This window comes from Cyanistes caeruleus, chromosome 6 (genome assembly GCF_971803275.1).
Source record: "Cyanistes caeruleus chromosome 6, bCyaCae1.hap1.1, whole genome shotgun sequence".
NCBI lineage: Eukaryota > Metazoa > Chordata > Aves > Passeriformes > Paridae > Cyanistes > Cyanistes caeruleus.
In genome coordinates this window covers 2,971,666-2,995,883 of record NC_141706.1, presented here as the reverse complement: position 1 = coordinate 2,995,883, position 24,218 = coordinate 2,971,666, and the positions used below count along the sequence as shown (strand labels likewise).

At 39.1% G+C, this 24,218-nt stretch overlaps 1 protein-coding gene across 2 annotated transcripts in view; it reads right to left on the bottom strand.

The window, feature by feature from the left end:
- Positions 1–5,420: 5,420 nt before the first annotated feature.
- Positions 5,421–24,218, bottom strand: part of LOC111930453 (uncharacterized) — an 89,307-nt gene continuing 70,509 nt past the window's right edge. For both annotated transcript variants that reach the window (XR_015287690.1, XR_015287691.1), the window contains 5 exons: positions 13,676–13,839; positions 10,084–10,177; positions 8,067–8,154; positions 7,046–7,139; positions 5,421–6,368 (listed from right to left, as the gene is read on the bottom strand). The gene's annotated coding sequence lies outside the window, so the exon portion shown is untranslated. The remainder of the gene's footprint in view (positions 6,369–7,045; positions 7,140–8,066; positions 8,155–10,083; positions 10,178–13,675; positions 13,840–24,218) is intronic.

The following is a 24,218-nucleotide window of genomic DNA, read 5'->3' as shown; positions in this document are numbered from 1 at the left end:
TGCTTTTGAACCCATCCACAGAATATCAGAAGTGAAAGATTTGATCAAGTATTAAAAGAAAACGGCTAAACCAAATGAAACAAAAACAAAAGTGATTCAGACAGTCAAAATCTCTCAGCATGAGTTTTTTTCCTGGTTTGGGTTTTTGAATATTTTTTTCTAAATTAGGTCAAACCCAAAGATTTAAGAATTCTCTTTCCAGAATGAGAGTGAAAAGCATCAAACTAAAATGCAATGACTACTTGGAGCATTTAAAGAATGAATTTGCCTTAATTTAACTATTCCAAGATGTAACTGTGTCTGATGCCTCCTACCTGAATACACCTAGAAGTAGCTTTTAAAGCTGTTTCTAACTTTTACTACTTTCTTGTATCAATGCAAGTTCTGCACTGACAGCCCACCCTGGGCAGGTGCTTTGGCTCACACTGAGGCAGGTTGAGCAGGCAGTCCTGATCACTGTGTGCATGAGCAGCCTCAGCTCTGCAGCAGCAGCACTGCAGGGGCAATTCCTGCCCTTGCTGCCTGCAGGAATTGCACCAGGTCTTCATTCAGTGTGAGTGAAGGGGATGGCCTCTCTTCTCCCTGGCTGCCAGTATTGCTGCTGGGAGCAGTGTGTGCTCCCTGGCTAAGCTCCTTCAGAAGCTTTGGTGGAGCACGGGGCTGTCACTCCTTGCACACACTGTCCTTGCCCAGAGTGTCCCCAGCACATCACCTCTGGCTGACATGAGATGTGCAGATGGCACAGGTCTGCCCACCCCTCATGATGGTGCTGTGCAGCAGGGTACTGGGGCAAAGTGGCTTTCCCAGCCCTGTCAGGCTCCTGACCCTGCCATAATGATCAAAACTGCAAAGGTGAAGCATTTCGTGGTGGCTGACCTTAGGTTAAAACCTATGATGGCTTTGCTTGCTTTTTCTAAATCAAAATAAACTAAAGGAGAAACAATTTAAAATTAGGGTGTTCTATAGATCTTCCTTAATCTTTCCTACAAGGCTTCCCAAATCTTTGACTTTACATGTAAACCAGAGCTATAATCTGAAAGCTTCACTGCCACTTCAATCTGAGTTTTCTAACTTTGGTTAGACACCTAAGGATGCAAGCACCATAGGGGCACATCCTGATAGAAACAGTCAAAAGAACTCCCTGTTTCAGCCACTTTTAATGGCATCAATGCCAACTTCTTCCTTGTGCAGTGTGGTTTCCCTGTCAGCTCAGTGGCAGCCCCATGCAAGGGAGCAAGGTAGTGCCTTACACCCCTTTCTTCTCTTGCAAAAGGATGCACAGCTACTCACAGCTGAGCCCAAAGGAAGCCCACACACCAGACATCAGATATCCAAGAGACAAATAAAAGTGGGAACAGAAATTGAGAGAAGTCTTCACTGACACTTTACAAGTTCATGTAGTTCAAGAGAGATCCCTGAAGGCAGGAGACCATCATAATGCCATTAGTTAAGGGAAAGGTTGGGGAAACTGAAAATGTGTGTAGGGAAAGCTTAAAAATCATTTTAGAAAGCCAAGCGATGGAAACACTTTAAACAAGCACACTAGTGGTTCAATTAAGGGTTTCAGAGATGCCTGTAGGAGAAAATCTCAGAGGATATTACTGCTAGGATAGACAAAGGGACGCAATGGAAACCTGATGTGGAGATGTTCAGAACCATTTCCCCCAAGTCTTATATTGGAAGCTAGATGCATTAAAAAATTTAGAACAGCAAATTTATTCCAGAAATGTGGACAAAGTGCATTCAATAGGCTATTCAATCATATATCAGCACAAACAGAGGGGCTGAAGCTATAGTTTTACAAACAGAAAAAGCACTGAAAAACAAGGCAAAGGAAGCATTGGTTAATAAGGTAGGTAGATGTGAGAACAGATAATTTGGTTTTCAATAAATAATTTGGACATTTGTTAAAGAGAAGATGTAAGTCCTCTTAGGAAGAGCTCTGCTGGTTGATCTATCAATGCAAAATGAAGACAAAAAGGCAGAGAAAAAAGTCACAACTAAATCTGTTTTAAATTATTAATGAAGAATTGACCAACTACTTTCCAAAGCAAAGAATGCAGCTCAGTGTAAATCATATGATGCAATTAGTGCTTTTTTTACATAAAAACAATTTATTTTTAAAACAATGGCAGGTTTGTTTTCTTCTTTTGGGGGTGGTGGGGGATTGCTGCTGGTGGTGAAGGTGGTGCTGGAATTTAACACTAAAGCAGGCTACTGAATTAAAAAGATGAGCAAACTTTATCATTTGTCCCTTTCTTTTCCAAAACAAGGTTACATTTCCTTTAGAAGCACAAACTGTACACGGGTATTTTCCATCCACTGTTTAGTGTGCATTTTACAGCCCCAGTGTGAGCCCTACACTTAAGTGCTGACTTATTCAGCAGAGAAATCTAAGAGCTTCCTTCTCCTGCTCCACGTACTCCCACATCCATTCTCCATGGTCACAGCTGCATGGCCCCCATTTAAAAGTAGGTCTGCATCTGCTGTTGCCTTGTTCATAGGGAATGGGAGTTTTTCACTGGAACTACAAGCCTTTAGCTCTAGCCACAGCTTCGTGCTTTTAGCTTGGAGGAATCCAGTTAGATTTCCCATGTGTTGGACAAATATCAGAGGTCACACAGAGAGAGAATATGTGAGTATATTCAGAAAGAGTATAAAGGCTGAGATGGAGGGAAGAATCAAAAGAAGAATCAGCAACAGCTACTACCTACCACAATAAACAGTAAATCAAAACAAGCTACTTAGTGGGGATTAAAAATAGTGATGCAGAAACTAACTTTACCCTGTGTCCAGCAAGCTGAAATGGATACTTCAAGGTGTACTGCTCAGTTTTCTCAAAACAGTAAACATACAATAGCCTTTTCCCAAAAATTGGCTTCTAAATAACTCAAGAAGATCAACATAGTTTGATTGATTTGCAACCATATCAGAGCAATGTAGCACAAAACAATCCCCACACCTTTTCTCCTCTGCCCCTTCCTTTCAGTGTCATGTTCCTAAATGGAGCCCATCAGCTTGCCTCGTGTTGGCAGATGTGGGAAGGATGAGGAGCAGCAGAGGATGCTGCTCTGCATATTCCCCTGGCTGGGATGGTTATCCAGCACTCTCCTCGGTCCTTGGCAGTGATGGCAGCCTGCAAAATAATGGCCTCAACAGCTTCGTAGGCCACTTGCTGTTATAATCTGTATAATAAGTATTAGTTTAGCTTTTCATATGGAAAGTTAATCCCCTAATAACATTTCAAATTACTGAACAGTGTTTGGAAAAAATCATACCTACTATTCAGAAACCTGTGCTGCAATCAGCTACATGAGATATACAGCATTCTGTAATTAGTGCACACCTTTCAGACTTGGCTAATTATCTCTTATGAATTAAAAATGTTCCCCCCTCCCCCACTTGAGAAGGGAGAAATACAGGAAGAAAGAAAAGATAAGTGCTATACTTCTAAGTTAGCTGAAAATTCAGTAAGATAATGTCAGTGATGTGGTTATTTCCAGGTGAGCATCAGGTTATTCAACCTAGGTGAATTTAATGACTGGACAGGTCGTGTAATGAATTTTCCTATAAATCACTGATAATTGGAAATATAAAAATTAAAAACCAGTCTGAAGAGAGAGATAACACAATATAAATGATGGAAAGCAGCAATCTACAGATAGTGGTGCTGCTGTTTTAATTGAGGCCATTCTGATGAGAAGCTTCTGAACCTCATGGGGACAGCACTAGGAGGAGGAGCTCACGCTCTTTAACCTGCAGAAGCTTTTAAATTACACATGATTAACAAACTTGTTTTTAATATAGTGATATAAGAACTTCAGAGCTTCTCCTCTCTAACACAATGCTCTTCTGCAGGTCTCAGAAAGACCAAGCTCAACTTGGCTATCTGCACTTTCTCCCCAGTATCCATGAGCAGCTGGCTGTTACTGCTGTGCTGAGCCGTGGATTAGGATTAGTTTTGCTTGTGCTAGATTCCAAAATCAACATTTTGAATGACACATAGCATTTCAGGCTCCAAATTCCCTGGGTAGAGTCCACCTTTTTTTTATCTTTGAGTGCTGGCCAGATCAACACCACCATGACCAAGCCATAAACAACCTGGATGTATCAGTGGGGGATTTGTTCCCCAGCTTGACAGCAGTGCTGAAGTCCCCAGTTCAGCCATGGAGAGAAGGAGCCCACCACCTCTGCCTGCCCTTGCCATGCTTTGGAGCACAAAGGCCTGTCTCATTTGTAGGTGTTTGCTAAAACAAAAAGGCTGGCACAACACCTCCAGCCCTGCCCTGCAGCTCCACAGTGCTCCTGGAAGCTGGCACTGCACAACCCACGCAGGGCTGGGATAACAAACAGCAAAAGGGGCTCCAGACCAGTCACAAGGGCACTGCTATTGCTTAGAATAACAACTGGAAAATACAGCTATTCTCTTCCCACTGGAAATGGGAGTGTGATGGGGTCTGTTCTCCTCCCCTCACCTGCCAAGGGCCTGAGGCAAAGGCCCGTATGTGCAGCAAGAAGAGCCCACAAGTCCTCTCACCTGCTGTAAATGTTGCATCACCTTCCAGCAGGGAACCCAGCCTTCTTCATGGATATCATCTAATGAAGCAATCCTGCCCTTTTAAAAGTAACTCTGTTTTAATTTACCACCTCTTTAGAGTTTTTGAAAGGTTTTGATCCCTTTTATTTTAGACCAAAGTTTTTAGGAATGTTAGCTGCATTAAAAAGGAAACATTGAAAACCGCATTACAGATTTTCAGAATTAGAGATGACTTGAATTTCAATCTAGGAGCCAAACTCATCTGCTTTGTCCTGTAAAAGTTTGGAGCCAAGATTAAACCCAGGCTTTTTCTGGTCATAATTTAGATAAGACTGAACATTTCAAACATTATCCATTTTTATCAGATTTTGGCTCCAGATGAAAGAAACCTTGCAGGTACAATCATACAGCCAAATGACTAACTGCCACCCTTTGTGCCTGTTAATTATTTCTGGCCACAGTATTCTGTGCATAATGGAGCATGGACACAATATGATGGCTTTCCTTTCTCCTTTTTTTTTTTCCCTCTTCCCCCTTATTTTTTACTCCACCTTTCCTATTTTTTTTTATTTTTTTATTTTTTTAATTTGGTTTCTAGATCAACGTCTTAAAAATTTAATACTTGCTTTGTTGAAAGCAAAGGGATAATCAGCCTGGAACATCCTGGGTTGTTTTGTATAGGTATTCAGTATTTGCTGTTCCCAATGACTTTTAGTTAGAAATGGGAGAGCAAACATAATTATGAAATCAAGCCCAAACTGCTTCAAAATTAATCACTTCAAAAATCCAGAAACCATTAAACAAACATAGACATGATGTTGGGGGTGGGGAGGGTAGGGAAGGAGTTTCATCCCTGGGAAAAAAAAACCCCACAAACTCCTTGTCCCAAGCCATTATATTTTATTTTATTTTTAACTTCTTCCTACTTGCCATGGGACAGAGGTATTGAAATCTTTCTGTGGTATCACATTAATATAAAATCATTCTGCTTTTTTTCTCATGTGATAGTGTAGTCACGTTAGCACATTTCATTGTAAGTTAGTAAAAATGAACGTTAATATGACCTGATACTAATCCACCATGACAGAAAATTCCTAATACGATAAAACTTTCATATCATATTAGTAGAAAAAAGTCAGTTCCTGCCTGTTCCAGGTCACTTTCAATGCTGCCTTTGAGCATAAAGTAATGACAAGCATTTGTCTATCTACAAAAAGGGTCTCTAGCACTGTTCAATGGCAAAATAAAATTATATTCAAATGTGCCTGTTTCTTTTCTCTGTGTGATTTAGCCCATTGTGGAAGAGCCCTCAAATAGTTCAGCTAAATCCACCTTCATTTCTAGGCTTTAATTTTGAGATGTTCAGAGTGCCTTTTTTATTGAAGAACAATCTCTCTTTAAATGGTTGTTTCTGTATATTGAAATTATAACAGCTGCAAAGATAAATTATCAGTCCAGCTTGGCTCCTCTGCACATTTTCATGACCAGCCTTTGGCAGTAAACAGTCACCCATGGGCAGCGTGGTCAGGGAGCCCCTCAAAGCCAGGTAGACAAATACATATTTTTTTCCTGCAAGAACTCAGTGGAGGTGTGGATGAAGCAGAGCCAAGTCACAGCTGGCTCCAGAGCAGCTTTCCATGCGGCAGCTCCTGGAGGTTTTGCAGGGCCAACCTCCAAACCAGTTACACCAGCTGGTTTGAAAGCTGCCATCAGTTCTTCAACTTGCCTGTATTTTGTAGTCACAAAAGCTTAAGCTCTGATCCCCCATGTTTGTCATCTCTGGGATGCCTTTGCTTTGCTTGAACCAGGATTTAGTGAACAGTCATCCTTCCTGTAATACCAAAGTTGTAAATCTAATCTGAAATGCTTAAATAAGATGATAGATACCACCTAAATAAGATATCACATGTAAATAAGAAAGTGCTTCCCAGAACTTGGGCATTTCCCAGAAACTGATACAAGACTTGAAAGAAACACCACCAACTTATTACAAAGCTTTGCAAAATATCTGGTTGAACTGAGTCTAAATCGTAATTAAATTAATTTCCTTTGTCCCTGGCAACTCAAGTGAGAAGCACTTGGGTCATTCTGTCCCTTAATGTAAATTCAGGAGGTGCTCAATTTAAATCCACATCTCTGTGGCATTTCCAACAAGCTGAGGTCTGGTTTTCTTGCTGTAGTCACTTTTCCACTGGACTGTAAGAACAACTGTTTGACCTGCTAATTCCAAGAGCTGTGAATACCAATCTTCCTTGCATAGGTATCAATTCACAAGCTAAGGTTAGTGTTACAGGGAATTAAATTTTTCAACACAAATGTTTAATTTTATCAACTGAAATATATCCAAGTGACAACAACACCACAGCCTACTAGTTTTACTTTTCCTCCAGAAAATGAGAGAAACAAAGAGCTCAATTTAAACTGTAGTGGAACAGTATTGAAGACAGATCACACAGTGATCAGCTTAGTCTACAGAACATCACCCAAGTCAAACAGTGCAACACTTACTTCAATTTGTTCTTCAGCTCTGATTATTGGATACAATTCCATGTTGAAGATACTAAAAATTCCCCAAAAGTTTTGAATAACTTCACTGCTCAACCTTAGAAGGAAAAAGAGAAGAAAACTGAGGTTCTGATGGGGAACGGCCAGGTTACTATATGCAAAAAAAAGAGTAGTTTTCAGTTATATTATTGCCTGTGAAACATTACAAGTGCAAAATGTAATTACCTTAATGCTATTTTTGATATCATATCAGCAAATTGCACTGAGTCCCTACTGTGACACTTATATAAGGGTAAGAATTATCCTGTTGTGAGTGTCGATCCCAGGGGAAAATAAGGCAGCACAAATGGCTGTGATTCTTGAGCAATTAGCTGCTCCAAGGTTGCAGATACTCTTATTTAAAAGATACTCATGGAATGTTTAACCTGTAAACATCTTGAACATTTACCTCCTATTTGTTTTTTCAGTAATTAAGCCTCCAGGGGATCATCCTATGTAACAAGCATTCCTTCCTTATTTTGCCACCCATTTTCCCTTTTAATCATGAGAAAATCCCTTTCTGCTATTAAGATACACACCGTGAAATTTGGAATTGTTTGTAATAACTATGTCTTTCCATTAGTACTAATACCCTAATGCCACAGGAGAACCATGTAATGTGCTGAAGGATTATATAACTTCATGTCGAGCAAAACGAAATTACAAGTTTCAATCACCTTTGGGAGTCAGTTTTTCGGTTTTCAAAGTTCTGGAAGAATTATTGAGGGAAGAAAGAAATATTGATCATTGCAACTCATTTCAGATCTTAAGTTTTACTCTGGAGCCAGAAGCATTGGCCTGAAGGAGCCAAAAATACAGAGCATGGCCTTAGGCAAGGGCTAACTCAGCACGTTCTGTAGTTGGCATCAAAAGTGCTCACAGCTCTTCAAGGAAACTTGATCCACACAGCAAGAGGAAAGGGAGATAATATCAGTCAATGGTACCATTTCAGTATCAAACCATTCAGTAATCTCTATATCCTTACTTCAAATTTGAAGTCTATAAGCTAATATTCTGTAATCAAAATTCCGGATGAATGTAAACCTTGAAGCACAGGTAAAAGCCAGCCAGTCCTGTAACAGAAAGTAAAAAGATATTAAAATACACTTTATAATCAGAACTCTTTTCAACTCTAAGCACAAAAGGAAAAAATAACACATTCTCAGAAGAATCCAAAAATCTCTCTTTAAGGCATAAGCAATAACTTTTTGTAACACTAATTTTTAGAGAAAATACAACTTCATTAAAACATCAGCTTATAATTGTGCTCTTTATAATAAAAGATGCTTTAAAAAAAAAGCTTCTCTTGTTGCTTGGTATCTCCTTTCTACATATCATCTCATTATCTTCTAGTACACTATTCTGATATAAAATCTCTTTCTCCTTGTAAAAAAAAAAAAAAAAAAATCAGGTTAATGATTTATAAAACACCAGTTCAACATCTCTGAACTTCTAATTTAAGATAATTCTGATAACAGCCATTTTTTTTAAATTAAAAAAAAAATTAAAACTATTATGACACTTTCATTATTTTCATGTAGACTGAAACAAACTGAAAGTATGTGTTTTGGCAAATGTGGAAATTATTGATTTGTTAAATGCTTTACATGCCACATGCAAGGCTCACAATATTACCCACATACATACCAAGTGATTCTACCATCTTTTAAAATTATTTCCTTTCTTCACTTACTGTTACCATAAAACTAGACCTTTTTTTCTTTTTAGTAACTACTGATTTTGCTTATATAATGAACTTCTTAGCAAATGTTATGCTCTGTTTGAAAACAACAACAAAAGGATTTTCTTTACAGTAGTTAGAGGGCCTTGAAACACTCTGGCAAATGCAATAAGATCTGCTCCACCTGTTGGGAATTTTAAATCCAGGCTTTGGGCTGTTGTTTTTAACTACTTTTGTGTCACTGCTTGTGTGAAGCCCACCATGGAAGGACAAGGCTGCCTTCCAAAACATAGGTGAATACTGTACATCCACAAAAAACTCCTTTGTTTTTTCTCCTGGCAGGACAAAGGTGTTGTTAAACGAAAAATATTTGAAAACAGCAGAAATACAAATCAATGCACAATTCTGACATCTGTTGAAACATTTCTGCATTCATTCCTACACTTGCTAATGGCATCAAACTCTCCTGGGCCCTATACAATACAATAAGCAGTTGTGAAGCAGAACAGATTTTTCTCAATACCAAGACCACCATGTAAACAGGTGGCTCTCACTGCACTATATTTTTCCACTCAGTATATTATAGGCTTCATATGAATTCTTTCATATGAATTCTGACGTCACCAGCAATAAAAATATAGGTTCAAATTCTCATTTTGTGATTGGTGGAGTTAACTTAGCCTACACTGGCAGAGGAAAAAGGATGATTAAGTGAAAAATTACTCATCATGATGCAATCCTTTGAAAGAGTGCAAACCTGCAAATATCAATAATATTGCCAATTACATTTAATGCACCAAGATCTGTGCAAGGCCAAGTTTAACATTCACTTGAGGAGAAAAGATAAGAAATGCTTGAGAATTATCCAAACATTAATAGTGTATTAATAAAAATATGGAAAACTATCACAAATAGGCATGAGATGTGTACATCTTGCTGTTTCAATTTTCTGAAAATATCTGCAATGAAGACACAAGTCTTAATTTTATTAAATTAGAAAGAAAGCAGATCCATTGCACATACATTTTATATATTGCCCAGATTGCCAGTACCTCTTTCCTTGTGTAGAACAAGGGGCAGCCACATGAGCCTGTTCTGGTCGCTAAGACAATGTTCCTCACATTTAATCTGTGCTAATGAGATTTGTGACAGGGAGATTCCAAATTCTTAAAATAAACTCACTAAAAACCCATTAAATTAAAATTCCATCATTCCAGAAACCTATAGAGCAAAAAGGATGCAGCAACAAACAGCTGGATTTTAACTGTCAAAATTTGAGAGGACCATTTTTCATTTCCTTAAAATTAGTGTTAAGTGGTACCTGGATTTTTTTCTGGTCTTGCTCTTGCTGTTTGGCATTTCCTTTCTATGTATCATCTCCTTATCTTCTGTCCCACACTTCTGATGTAAAAACTCTGTTTTCAGAAGAGACCAAAATTAAAATGGGAAAGTGCATTCAATGTGAATTGTATGTCTAAAAATCACCAATATAAATGCAACAAAGCAGTAGAAGGAAACAATGCCCACATGAGAACTGGTTTCATCTTGAATATTTGCTGTGAAAGAGGATATAGGTTAAAATGTATGGAGAAACAGGAGACCCACACATCCCCTCTTTGTTACTCAGCTCCCTCATTCTCAATTTCTTACCCCTGAAAATGATGAAGACATTATTTACAGTGATGCAGTCACTCCCCCAGATCAGCCAAACTTTCTCTTTGAAGAAAACAATATGATAAAATTAAAATATAAATAAAATGGAGGTTTCTTTTCCTTTTGGGAACTACATTATAAATCCAAGTGTAACCAAAATAATTAGTTGTAATGAACCTTGTGCACTAGGGGGACATTCAAATTAAAAATGGGACAAATCTTGTAAGAAACAGAATCCTTTTCAATATCTCATGATACCCCTTTTTATGATGCAGTCTACTTGAAAACAAGATCACTAAGTAATGCTTCTAAAAGCATCATTATAATTTCATCACTAAAATAGAGATTAAAAGAAAACAAAATGCTTTGCAGCAGTCTGCAATAGATCTAAAGTAAAACTGAAAATTACCCTGGATAAATAATGTCCATATTTGTCCACAGCACACATTCCTAACAAACATAGAGAAGAAAAAGCATTCATGCAAAATACTGAGATGACCTTAACAACAAATGTATAATAGACACAAAGAGAAAAAAAAAAGTCATATAAAACAACTGCAGTTGAGGGTAATTTAGAAAAGAGGAATATATTTCTATACAAAGCTGAGTATAAATATTTATCAGAGGCATAGATGGTCTAAAGATATTAAGAAAAATAATGAAAAATTACTATTTCATTGTCATATACTTCTTGCAAATACATGCTGGGATAATGCTTCAACTATAATAAAACTGCTCATTATCTGGAGATGCAGTAACAGGAGAACAAACATCATTTATATTGCTGAGAATCATTCTGGGGAGGCAGCAAAGGACTACAGGAACAGATTATTTTTTGATATTTGACGTTTATGCAGGTTGATTGAATTGGAATGATTAAATCATTTAATTAGAAACTGTACATGGAAGTTCTTTGCTAAAGAACAATGTGTATATTTGTTCAAATTCACCATACACTGGTAGTGGTACAAAATCGTTTTTGGGGGCAGAGGGAAAGGAAATCAGGAGAGGATAGTTGTGCTGCTCTGCAGCTGACCACAAGATATTTGATGTAGTCACATCAGCAGAATATTGTATGTGCTGCTCAGGATGTGCTGCTCTCCAGGGATCCTAAAGGGATTCCTTTAGGTAAAGGATTCCACAGGTAAACACTGTGAGCAGTAGCACCCACCTGTAAGCCACACTCCAGGTTGTTAATGGCACTCTAATATTAAAACAATACCAGTCTAATTCCTCCAAAAGACAATGAGTGCCATTTCTGAAGTAACATGGATTTTTTATTTGAAATGGATTTTTTTATTTTTTTATGAAAATAAGACTTAAAACAAAGATGTACATGTTAGTAAAAAACCTGCTTAATAACAGTTTCTGCCCTTTAAAGGTTTATAGAGGCTGTCTGTTATCCATAGTCATCTTACACTATGCTGGGAAAGTATTATTTTCTCTAAGTAATGAGGATAAGAGCAGCAATGGGAAGCAATTTTCTTGAGGAGGGTCTGAGCCGAAAGCTCAGGAATTCCTGGATGCCATCACTGCACTTCTCTCCATAATCTGCTGCTGCCTTTGCTGTAATAATCTCCCAGCAGTGTTTGTATTAATCATTTGGAAGCTGTAGCATCCAGAGCCCAGCCAGGCCTGCCACAGCAGTTAATGTGCGCACACAGTATCAACATCAAGAATATCTTACACAATAAAAGAGCTTTTTTTAATTAAAAAAAGCAACAAAGGGAGAGAAAAGGCAATAATGCAAAGTGCAAAATGAACGGTGCATGACAAGGCTGACTGACTGTTACTTCCATTCTGTGATAAAATAAACAGCAAAAAAAATTCTGGGGTTTACTACAGTAATATAAATTTACTTTAGGAAACTTTACTAATTTAAAGTTCTTCCCATTTTTCAATTTTTTTTTTCATATAATACAAAGTAATTTTAACTTTATTATATACAAAGTTATAGGATTAAAAACAGTTGCATATTCTGTTCTGTATCAAATAGAATTTTTCTTGTTTCCTGGCAGTGCCATTCTTTCTGCTTCAGAGGATTTCAGTAGAAAAACTTAGCTTTTATATTATTTTATATATATATATATATATCTCCATATTAATTTGCAAGATTAGTGTTCATATTCTTTGCAATTTTTTTCAGATCTATCAGCACTATTTTCAGTCAGGATGTCATGGGGTAGTTTTACCTTTAAGACAGCTTGGAGGGAGAGGAAGTTGAAGCTGCTGGTGGCAGCACACAATATTTTGCTTTTGGACTCCCCACAAGTCCACTCTGAAAATTACAGCTAGATTGACACTGTGCAAGATGAGTTGGGCTGGTTTTGGTTGGGGCAGGGTTAAGTTTCTTCATAGGAACTGATGTGGGCTACATTTTGGATTTGTGCTGAAAACAGGGATGTTGTGCTTAATCAGTGCTGCTGAGCTGTGCTTGCTCAGAGCCAAGGTTTTTTCTTCTCTTCACCCCAGCAGTGAGGAGGCTGGGGGTGCACAAGGGTTTGGGAGGGACAGAGGCAGGACAGGTGACCCCAGCTGACCCAAGGGATGTCCCAGACCATCTGGTGTCATGCTCAGCATATAAAGCTGGGGGCAGGAAAAGCTGGAATGTTTGGAGTGATGGACTCTTCCCAAGTAACGTTACGCGTGATGGGGATGGCTGAGCACCTGCCTGCAATGGGAAATGAGAAATTAATTCCTTGTTCCACTTTGTTTGGCTTATTAAATAGGCTTTATCACAATCCCTGAGTTTACTCACTGTTGTTCTTCTGCTTTTGTCCCCCATCTTACCTTGAGGGAATGAATGAGGAGCTGGCCTTGGGCCTGGTTTCTGGCTGGGCTTCACGTATAAAATTTTTTTATATTTGTATATAAAAGTATATTTTTAGATAATATACAAAAAATAGAAATATATACAAAGTATATATATATTTAATCTACATAATAGTAATATTATCTACTGTCAGCAGAACTACAGGTAGCATCTGAGGGCATTCACATGAGGAGAATGAAGCACTGTAAATATCCTCTATGATAGCATTTTAAAAAGGGAAAACTGCTAAATTACTTCATTCACTGAACACAAAATTAGGCATGGAAAGCTAATAGGAGCGTAGCAAATAACAGGTTAATTTTTCAGATTCTAATATTTTTCTGGCGGGCAAAAAAAACCCCAAAAACCCCAAACCAACCAAACAACCAACCAACAAACCCCAAACAATAAAAAAAAACTCCACACAACCAAACAAAAACCTTCCTACCTGGAAAAATCCCTTATTTCTGCATCAACAACTATGGGGAGCTGCCCAAAAATAAAGTCTGGGGTTTTGGGTCCTCGTAGATTTTCATATGCAACACACCAAGCTTGTGAGTGAGAAGAAAAATACTTCATCTAGGAGGTCTTGCTGCCATTATTTGCATGGACCTGAAATAAATCACATATAATATTAAGGCTACAGCCAGATCCAAGCACTCAAATCTAATCCAAAGCTCAGCTCTTGATTTCTCTATGTCACACACCTTGCTTGGCCAGAACCAGAGGAGGGAAAGGGCAGATAAAAAGCTCCAAGTCTGCCTCTGACACACACCCAGGACCAACTTCCTCAGCCATGTAGTCAGCCCAGAACTGACAGATACTCTGACCTGAGCTGAGCAGAGTTCACTGAGCACGATTCTGCCTGGCACTGTCCGTTGTCAGGCTTCATTCTGCTTTCACCCCTTTCTGGGACATTTAAGAGTTGCAGGGAATTCCCTTTGGCAACAGCTGGGGAGAAGTTCTTCCTCCCAACACCCTGAGGAACAAGGGCCAAATTGGCTGCGTTTCACAGCTGAAAAAAGAAACAGCCCTTGGAGCAGATGGCAGGCAGCAAAGAGTGGTGTTGGAAACAATCTTTCAAGGCAATTTAATCCAAAAATCACAATTCCATGCAGCTTTCAAGTGAGACCCCAGCTACCTGAAAAACCCTTAATGTCCTAGCAAAGAATTTTCTGACCTTTAAATAAATAAGCATGTAACATCTAGAATTATTAAAAGCAAAGGTATATCAATACAGATTAGCACCTGGTGCCACCAGCAAAGACACAACAGAAAGAGACAACCCCAGACCACCAATATATTTTTCCCCTCAATGTGGGTATCAAAGGCAGCACCAGACTGATCTTCAGCAGCAATATGAAATTTGAAGCAAACTGTTCATTGAGATCTCTCTGAGAGAATACATTTTGCTGTAGGACTGGAAGTATCACATCCTCCTCGCTGACCAGACTACAACATTCTGTGTCAAAGAGTAGATACAGTAACATAACCATAAAAATAGGTACTAAACTGATTCGTTTTGCACCGTGATAAATTGGCTTATTCTGAGATTAAAATGTCAGAGGAGAAACTAGTGGTAATCAAAGACTTTATTGCCCAGTTTTACTTAGCACAGCTCATGCTGCTATCTGTTAGACAGCATCATCATCAGGGTGCCCCCTTGCCCAGTCTGCCAATTAAAATAACATGAAAAGTAGAACATCAAAAAGATTATGTTTCCTTTAAGCTGACCTTTAAAACTGAAGTTTACAATGCCCTGGTAAGAACTTAACATCTTCATTTACATAATTTTCTTCTAAATTACAAGTCATGTTTTATCAGAACAGAGTAAGCCAGAGGACACGAGCAAGCTGTGAGCCAGCAGCAAAACATACAAAGCCCAACGGGCCTAAAAGTTCTCACGGACAGGTTATACAATACAGGAAAAGAGGAAAAAATAAAAACTCATCTGCTATTGAATTACACGTGCCCCTCTTACCCTTGGGGATTGCCAATCATCTTCTGCTCTTTCCCAACACTTTAAACAACTACCCAAATAAGAAGGAAAATAAAACCTAACAAGTGCTGAATTCCTAGGATTGTTCATAATCATCTGGAATGATACGGCAGAACAACTTCTTGAATTAAGAGAGGTTGTTTCCTTCACTTGCTGCATGGAAGAACATATGAACTGAAAGTTGTTGAGTCCACTCCTAGCCCCAGCAGCATCACAGAAAATTAACATCAATCCAGAAGGAACAGAACGATGACAACTGGATTCAAAGTGCTCTGGCTGGAGGAAAGTTTCCCTCAGCATGTGTTAACACCCAGCATCCATCAAATATATTATTGTTCCTTGACAAATGTGTGAAAATACAGAGTGAGGCCCCAGAATAGTCCAAATCTGGAAAGTACCTCATGCATTAAAACAAGTTGGTAGACTTGGTTGAAAGGGAAGTAGTTAAAGACCTGTATGTGAGCATCAAGACGTATTTTCAAGGCCAGATGCTAGACTTCAGTAACTTAATATCACATCTCTGAGGGAAAACCCTTTTATAATGCTTAGGCAGAAAATACATGGCTACTGTCATATCCTCTGTGGGGCTGATTATTCTTATTTAGAACACCTTTGCACAAAAACAAAATAGAAGTAAGAACATGCTTGGCACCTCTCCCAGAACACATTACATGTGCTATGAAAAAAGATTTTTACTCCATATGAACTAGCCGATGATAAAAAGAATAGACACAGCTATTACAATTTTTACATGCTTGATTCCTGAAGCAGACAAGGTCCTGCTATCACATCATACATGCTTGATGAAAGGTATATTCATCTGTACTCTTAGCCAAGAAAGAGGTAGGTTTGCTGAGCAAATCTGAGTCAGATGCTCTAGAGCAAGCTCTGCAAATCAGGTTTCAACACTATGCCTTAATTAAATCTGCATGTGAAACTCCAGCTCTTTGTTGGACAGCCTTTTATCAACTTAGACACAAAAACTCAAAGGAGATAGAAAAAAAAAGAAAACGTTTAGACTTAATCCTCCATTTCCTTTTAAACATAATGATTCACTGCAAGAGTTTAATATTAAAAAAACCCTCAAACTTTTCTACTATTCCCACAGGCTAGAGTGCTCCCCAGGGTATTATTAAATCATTTCTCTGAAACCACTGCACCCCTGTTAAGTGTTAGGCTCTCACACCTTGACTAACTGCAGGCAGGAAGCAGCAGGTGACATTTCATGTCCATGCTGGCTTCTGCCAGCCAAAAACACTGGAGCAGCCACAGATATCCCTGCAAGAGCTGTCCTTCAGCATGGGAAAACCAGCAAAAGGCACAGTTCAGCACCCAGCCAGCCTTCCAAGGATTATTGAGGTGGCATCTCCAAAATCCTCAAGCTCTTCTGGCAAACGGCTATCAGTGGCAATCAAAGTCATTTACATTACAAAGCTGCTCTCAAGGGATTTCTGAAATCCTCCTGATTTCACTTATTTAATTTGGTAAGCAGATTGTGTTGCTGCAAAGTAGATTTGCAGATATCCGGATGAACTGTCACTGTGTGCAAAACATGATACTGAATGTAGGCTCACAGAACAAGTGGATTTTTGTAGCTGGACTGGTGCTGTCAAAGAGATGTACAAAGGAAAAAAATCGCTGCAAAATTTTGATCTCCCGGTTACGGTGGGCAGAGCTGCAGAGCACCAAATCCTTGAGCATCTGTGTACTTCATCTGTGCCAGTGCCATAGCCCTGATTTCGAGAGGCACTTCAGTAAGGGGAAAAAAGAAAATCACATTGTATATTAATATTTACGCCTACTTATTAGGTACTTGCTTCATTTGCACAGCTATCCTGTTAGATAAAATCCCCACTGCAGATACAATCACATCTGAAGATATTTAAGAAATAAAAACACTTAGCTGGTCCACTGCATTAGATCTTTCCTGCAGTCAGTCTAAACTCATCCAGAATTGCAAAGCACATTTATCAGCCCTCTGAGTGCTCCTGTGAAAGCTTTCCATGTAAAAATGTCATTTGCCTTTTGTGATGACAGCTATAAATGTGAACTACGAGTCTGAACAGGAAGCAGCATTGATAGCACGGCCAGACCTCCTCCTCTCCTGTCACCAGCCAGCAAAAATGTGAACAGCATTACTGGAGAGGACTGCTCTGTAAAAAGGGTTTGGAAGGCAAGAAGTCATCTCTCAGCTTTCAGCACAGAGGATGCAACTTGCAGTAGCCCTGCCTCTGACTCATTCTGCCCAGCAGTAGATCCAGCAGACCTGGCTGGCACAGATGGAGAAACATGAAATACATTTTAAAAACACTAGGAAACAGTTTACTGTGGAAAGGTAGGAATATGCCACAACAGAGACAGTACTTGTCAGCCGTGGCCTCACAAAGGCAGGCTTTGACATTCTCTCAAGCACAGTGCTCCTCCACAGCTCTGCACAGAAGATGAGAGAACTGAGGAAATCACTTATTTAGCCTCTAACTCAGAGAAGAGTAATCCACTCTGCTCACCTTATGAAATCCAAGATAAGAAAATTTCACTCACAAACACAAAGGTGCACAAAAGGTACAGTATCAATTCTGTTTTGAAAAGGTAAATAGAAGAACATGACAAATTAATAATGAAGTACTCTAAAGGTGTGTGATGGGATTTCATGCCTTTTTTAATAAAATAAGATACACTTACGGGTTCTTATTATACAGCCAAGATGAATTTTGAAAGCAAGCAGCATACCTGGCCAACACAAGTAACAAGGCTTTCCCCCTTCAGGACAATCTACTTATTTTATAACATTATTTTATTTAGTCTTCTTACTTCTTGAGCCTCTTTCCATCACTCCCCTTAGATCATAGAGCATTTGTAGTTTTGAAGAATGCAGAAACATTTCCTAGGTGAGGAAGGCCAGTGTGAAGACAATAATTTTTATCCCTTATGCTTACAATGGCCATCTGACTGTGGTGATTTTGACCAGCCTCCCTGCAATAATAAGAGGGTAGTGTGTAGTTCTCTGCTGTTTAACCACAATGTGCAAGCAGTTCAACCAGGTATGGAGAAGGTTTGCAGCCTAAACTTAAAACATTATCAAAAATGAGATCCCATCAGTGGCAAACTCAACAGCAAGGGCTGAGTGGCCTCACCTCACCCGTCTGTGCCACACAGGAGTGGGGTCACTCAGCTGTCCTGTGCCAACCTGCCACACCTGCAGCCACTGACAGGGACACCACTGGCACAACCACATCGAATCTTCCCACATGCCAACACCTTCTTTCTTCTGTATAGATTATTCACGAAAAGTGTGCCACAAAAGCTTTTTTTCCAAGAATGTGAAGCACCTGCAATCATAACTGGAGTTACAGTCTGTGCTGGCTGTGCCAGGGCACCACGTAGCCCTCACCTTCAAAGGTGAAGTAAACATCTTGAGGAAGAAGAAAGAGCTTTGAGGATTGTGTCTTACAAGCATTAATATAATGCTCACATCAGCAGCACTGTGGCTTTTTAATTTAAAGCATGTATTCCTTCGAGAATTACCATTATCTCATTTTTTTGCACTCTACCTATTACACAATTCTTTTCGGAGATCTTAACGTGACTGTCATGGCTTCTGAAAAGCAGCAATCGCAACCCCCAGCCACCACCAGCCCTTTAAAAGGGCCCAGAGGGGAAAGCCAGCACATCAATTGTTACAGCTTTCAACACGCCTTTTTTTAAAAAAAGAAAAAAAAAGGAAGAGTTAAGTGTTATTTTATATATTTTTTCATGCATATTTCCAGTTATTTCTCAGTAAACATATATCCCTGGGCATTTCGTCGCAGAAGTTTAATTGAAAAGGGTGGGGGGGATGCAAGGGGAAGGGAGGGCAGCGCGGGAAGGTGGGAAAGGCTGGGCAGGAGGGAAAGGCGTGGAGAGGTGGGAAAGGCTGGGAAGAAGGGAAAGGCTGGGAAGAAGGGAAAGGCCTGGGAAGAAGGGAAAGGCTGGGAAGAAGGGAAAGGCCTGGGAAGAAGGGAAAGGCCTGGGAATTCGGGGGTCCCGCTGACCGCCCCCCCCCCAGGCTCCCTCAGGGCCGAGCGCGGCGCCATGGCGCCCCCTGGCGGCGCCCCCGGCCGCGCCGTGCGCGGGGCGCGGAGCGGGCGCGGAAATGGCGGTGAGGGGGAGGGAAGGGAGGGAGGGGAAGCGCCGTCCTCGCTTGATGACTACACAATGAGTAGTGATATATTTTAATTTAAACACCATAAACCTATTGAGTGCTTAATTAACTTTAACCGTCTTCAGTGGAATGAAGCCAATTTGAGGGGGTCAAAAGGAGTTGTTTCAATATCAAACAGTTTTACATAGTCAATCCATTCATTCGGCCTACAGCTACTGATTAACACACAAAATTAACATGTTAGTAAAAATTCATATTCAGGTCTCTGGGGAAATTAAGATGCACATGCACAGAGCATGATTAGCACAACTATTGTTTTCCCCCAACAATATAATTTAATGGGTTTTCAGAATTACAGAAGGAGAGACTGGGTGCTGGTTTGAATTGATTATTTACCATAAAGCTTTGAAATATAGAGAAGACAGAAAACATCCTGAGCCAAGAGGGCAGCGACAGAGAAAAAGAGGAGCTGAGCAAGCCCCTGCTGCAGAAGGGTAGGGCTGGAGCAAAGGGCAGGCAGGCATTGCACCCTCCCACATCCCACAGAACCCCATCAGGCTCCCCAAGGATTCTTCCCTCTGCCCTCGCCTACTGACGCCTTCCTCTCCTCCTCCCCTCCTTCCCTTTCATGTCCCGATGTTATTTTTCCATTGTGTCATTTGTTTTAGTAAGAGAACAAACAGCTCAAAGCTTCTTCCTATGCCTCAAAATATCGTACTTGCCAATTACTTTTCAGAAATAAGAGGATTAGGAAGGGCGCCAAACAGACAAAGCGAAGGTGAATAAAAGAAACGATATTTTAAAAATTTACCACTGGCAAGCCAAACAAAATTGACTGCCTGGAGGAGACCTGGCTTAAGCATTAACCAAAGAAAATAAGAAAGCCTCAGTGACTTCAATAGTTTTTGGATCAGGCTCCCACACACGGGTGTTCCTCCCACATGGTGTCCCACACATCCTACAGGGTAGATCATCATTTCCAGTACAGAAGGCACCAGGAGAGTCACCAGCCACATGGGTACACACAGAGGTGCATCATAGGAAGCCTGAAAGTCAACAGCAAAAGAGGAAGAGAAAAGCAAATGTCTGCTTTCTTGCATCACTAAAGTATCCATAGGCCTCTTGTGTTCACCAGGTTAAAAAAACTCCGTGTAACATCTCAGATCAACCATTTACTGTGAAAACAGACCCCTTCTACCTCTTACCTGAATAATGTGACCAAGGCCTACATAAAGATAGATTAAACTGTCAAATAAAAAAAGGTCTTGTGACTGGCAAATGGTCCCATGGCTTCCTAGGTTTAATGTCTTAATTGTTTTATGAAGTAAAGACAGAGAAACAGGGAATTCTCTTATCATAAATGCAGGTGACCACTCCTGCAGCTGTTTAGAGATGTCACTATTGCACTACATCTCCTGCGCTTGGGCTACCACATCTCAACTCCCACAGTGCAGTCTGTGGTGCAAGAAAAGATACAGCACCTGTGGATACCAGCAACATCCACAGTCATGGGAAGAGTCTGGAGCTGGAATTAGTGAACTTTCATGAGATAACCAGGACAGAACAGGTGCCCAAAAAGACTGTGCAATTTCCATACATGTACATTTTTCTCAAAGCTCAACTGCACAGAGCCAAGTGGAACCTGATGCAACTTTTACATTAATTAAGCCTTCAGCAAGAGATTAGATTAGATAACTTCCAGAGTTCCCTTCCCACCTGCAGTATCATATTTCATACATCCAGCATTCCAGAAGAGTGGCTCCTGATGTGCAGAAGTCAGGAGCCATACCTCACACAGCACCAGGGTACTGTGGAACAATTGCACATAAAAATGGTACAGCCAGCAGCACTTCAGTCCCAGCTTGAGGTGAGCTCAGAGTTCAGGAAAAGACAGGAGCACTGTTCTATACAAACTGGGAACATGCCCCTAAACACAACATAATAAAATGCTGTCCCCACTGCCATAGTCCACAAAAATGACAAATTCAGGATTATGACGAACAAGGAATCTCTGATTCCTTAAGCAAAGTCTGTTAGAATCAGAATCCTAAATGCCAGAGCAAGAACACAGATATCTGCTTACCTGGTGTTGCAGGTTTGGCATGAGGCAAAGCAAAGCCTAATACAAATAAGCAGTGAACTTGTTGGGTCAGAATTTTCAGCTTAACCTTAACAAAACTTTCAGCTCTTCTTCCACTATTTTGGTATCTGGCCTCACAATCCTATGTGCCTCGACATCTTTGTATGTGTCAGATTTAAACACGTGGCAGAACTGAATTATTACAATCACTTAGAAGAGTTTTGAATCTATGTGATCATTTTTGGAACAAGGGCTAATGAGAACAATGGCATAATCCCACTCATATTTCCTTGTGGTTTCCATTCTGCATCTGATATTAGAGACTAGAGAAGTTGTGTATGTAGAAAAATTTTGAAGACAAAGAATTTGAAAGGCATCTGGTGTCTGTCAGAAAACAGATGAAAGCAAAGTATTTGGGTTAGTGGAGCAGGAGAAGATGAGGACAATTGGCCAAATGTCTCATGAGAGCACAGGTTAGGAAACTAAAGTTTGGTTCATCACCAGCTGATTTTTGCAAGAACTACAATGAAGCACCTAAAAGTGGAAAGTTGAGAGTGATCTTGGACTGAGCCCTTAATCAAACACTGGAAGGACTGTGAGAGAATAAAAACAGCTCAGCAGTGATCATAGCTAAGGCTCACCTCCCTTTCAGAATGTGATATGTAGTGGTAACCCATGTAATGTTTTAAGGAAGGGAAATTATCATTTATTGCAAAGATGGAAGTCAGAAACAGCTCATGATGGGAAACTCCAAAGAAGTAAAAATGCATTTGAAGTGGTGGTAATAAAAACAAATCTGAATAATGGGAAAGCAAGATCTAAATTTAGAATTGTGATGTTACAGAAAAAAATAAGAGGAATTTGGACAGCCAGCACTGGAGAAGCAAGGAGGATAACAAAGTTTCAGAGGATTTCTTACTACTTAAGCTATTTAACCAACAATATATAAATAGAAAAGGAGAATCAAGAGACTATGGAGACACAAGAATATTTCTCTTCACTCACTTTAGCACAAAAGAATCTCGTTATTTCACAGATACTGGGGACGTGATCTGCCCAAAAACCTATTCACATTCACCAAAATACTCCAAAGTCTGAGAAATCAAAGAAAATAATTGATTGTTTTCAGTGAATTTTGATTAAAAATTAGGATCAAACAAGACTGACAAAGATTTCCAAGAGAAGCAGACGATGTAGTTATTAAAGGAAATTTTGCTTGAATATGGATATACTTTTAAAAGAAATTGGAAAAGCCAAAGGATGATCATACTTTAAACCAGCTTAACAGACAGGTGTTAAGGATTGGCCTGGAAATTGTGCATCACAGTGCATTTCACTGGATCTGAGTCTACAGAATAGACATCTAGATATGTTCTGTTGATTGAGCAGGCAAAGCAGCTGAGAGAAGGAGCTGAAGGTCTGACTCTGGCTGAGTCTTCTTTACATCACCATGAAGCCAAACAGAAACACATCAGCTTTTCTCCCAGTGCAGTGTGAAGCTAAACAAGTACAGCATCTGGAAAGAGGAACAAAAACCTCCCATCCTACTCACAGGAATTGTCAAAATTGCCAAACCAAGCACACATGGTTATTATTTAGGCGTTATTGAAAAGCCTTTTGATCAAAGTGCCGTGTAAGGATCCGCTAATGAAGTAATCTAAATTGACTCTAAACACGTCAGGCTGGGTGTTGAGAGTATTAAGCTACTGTCAAAACTAAACTGCTTGTCAGGCCACGCCTGGAACTCCGTGGAGTTTTGATCCCTGCTAAATATATAATATACATATATATATAATATATATATATAATATAAATATATAATATAAATATATAATATATAAAATATAATATAAATATATACTATATACTATATACTATATACTATATACTATATACTATATACTATATACTATAAAATATATAATATATAATATATAATATATAATATATAATATATAATATATAATATATAATATATAATATATAATATATAATATATGATATAAAATATATATATATATATAAATGAGTTGTGGATGGCTTGGACAAGGCCATATGAGGAAAGGCTAAGAGAACTGGGTTTCTTCAGCCTTGAAAAAAAATAAGGTTCCTATAAAGAAGGTGGAGACTCCCTTTCTTCAAAGAGCTGGTACAAGTAATCCTGGGCAGATTCCAGTCAGACACAAGAGGAAAATTTTTCACACTGAGAACATTCAGCCATTGCAATAATGTCTTCAGGGAAGTGGTTGTTTCCCCAGCTTTGGGCATTTTTAAGGTTCAGATGAACAGGGTGCTGTGAAATTAGGATAAACAGGATGATTATCAGCAAAATTCCATAAATTACAGGAGAGATAACACACATGCAGCAAAAGCATTTTCCACTGGCCTTTCTCATAATCAATGAGACAAAAGTCCCAAGGAGAAATCAGAGTGTAATAGCAAAAAACACTGGAGTCTAAAATGCAAGATGCAACCTCTTGTACATAAATCAAAAATTTACATTAAAAAAAAGAAAAAAAATCAACAATCTGTCTCGAAAATATTAACACTTATAGCAGACATTCAAAAGATACTTTTATCACATACATAGAAGTAAAAAAAAAATACAATCATAATAGAGTGACAGATCTATTCTGAGAATCTCTTATAAAGAATTTCAGAAAAAAAATGTATTTACTTCATTCATGTAAGACTACTTCCAATCAAAAAGTAGATTATAAAAAATGCTGAAGTAACCTTAGCAAATATTTAGTTAAAACTCATAATTATAT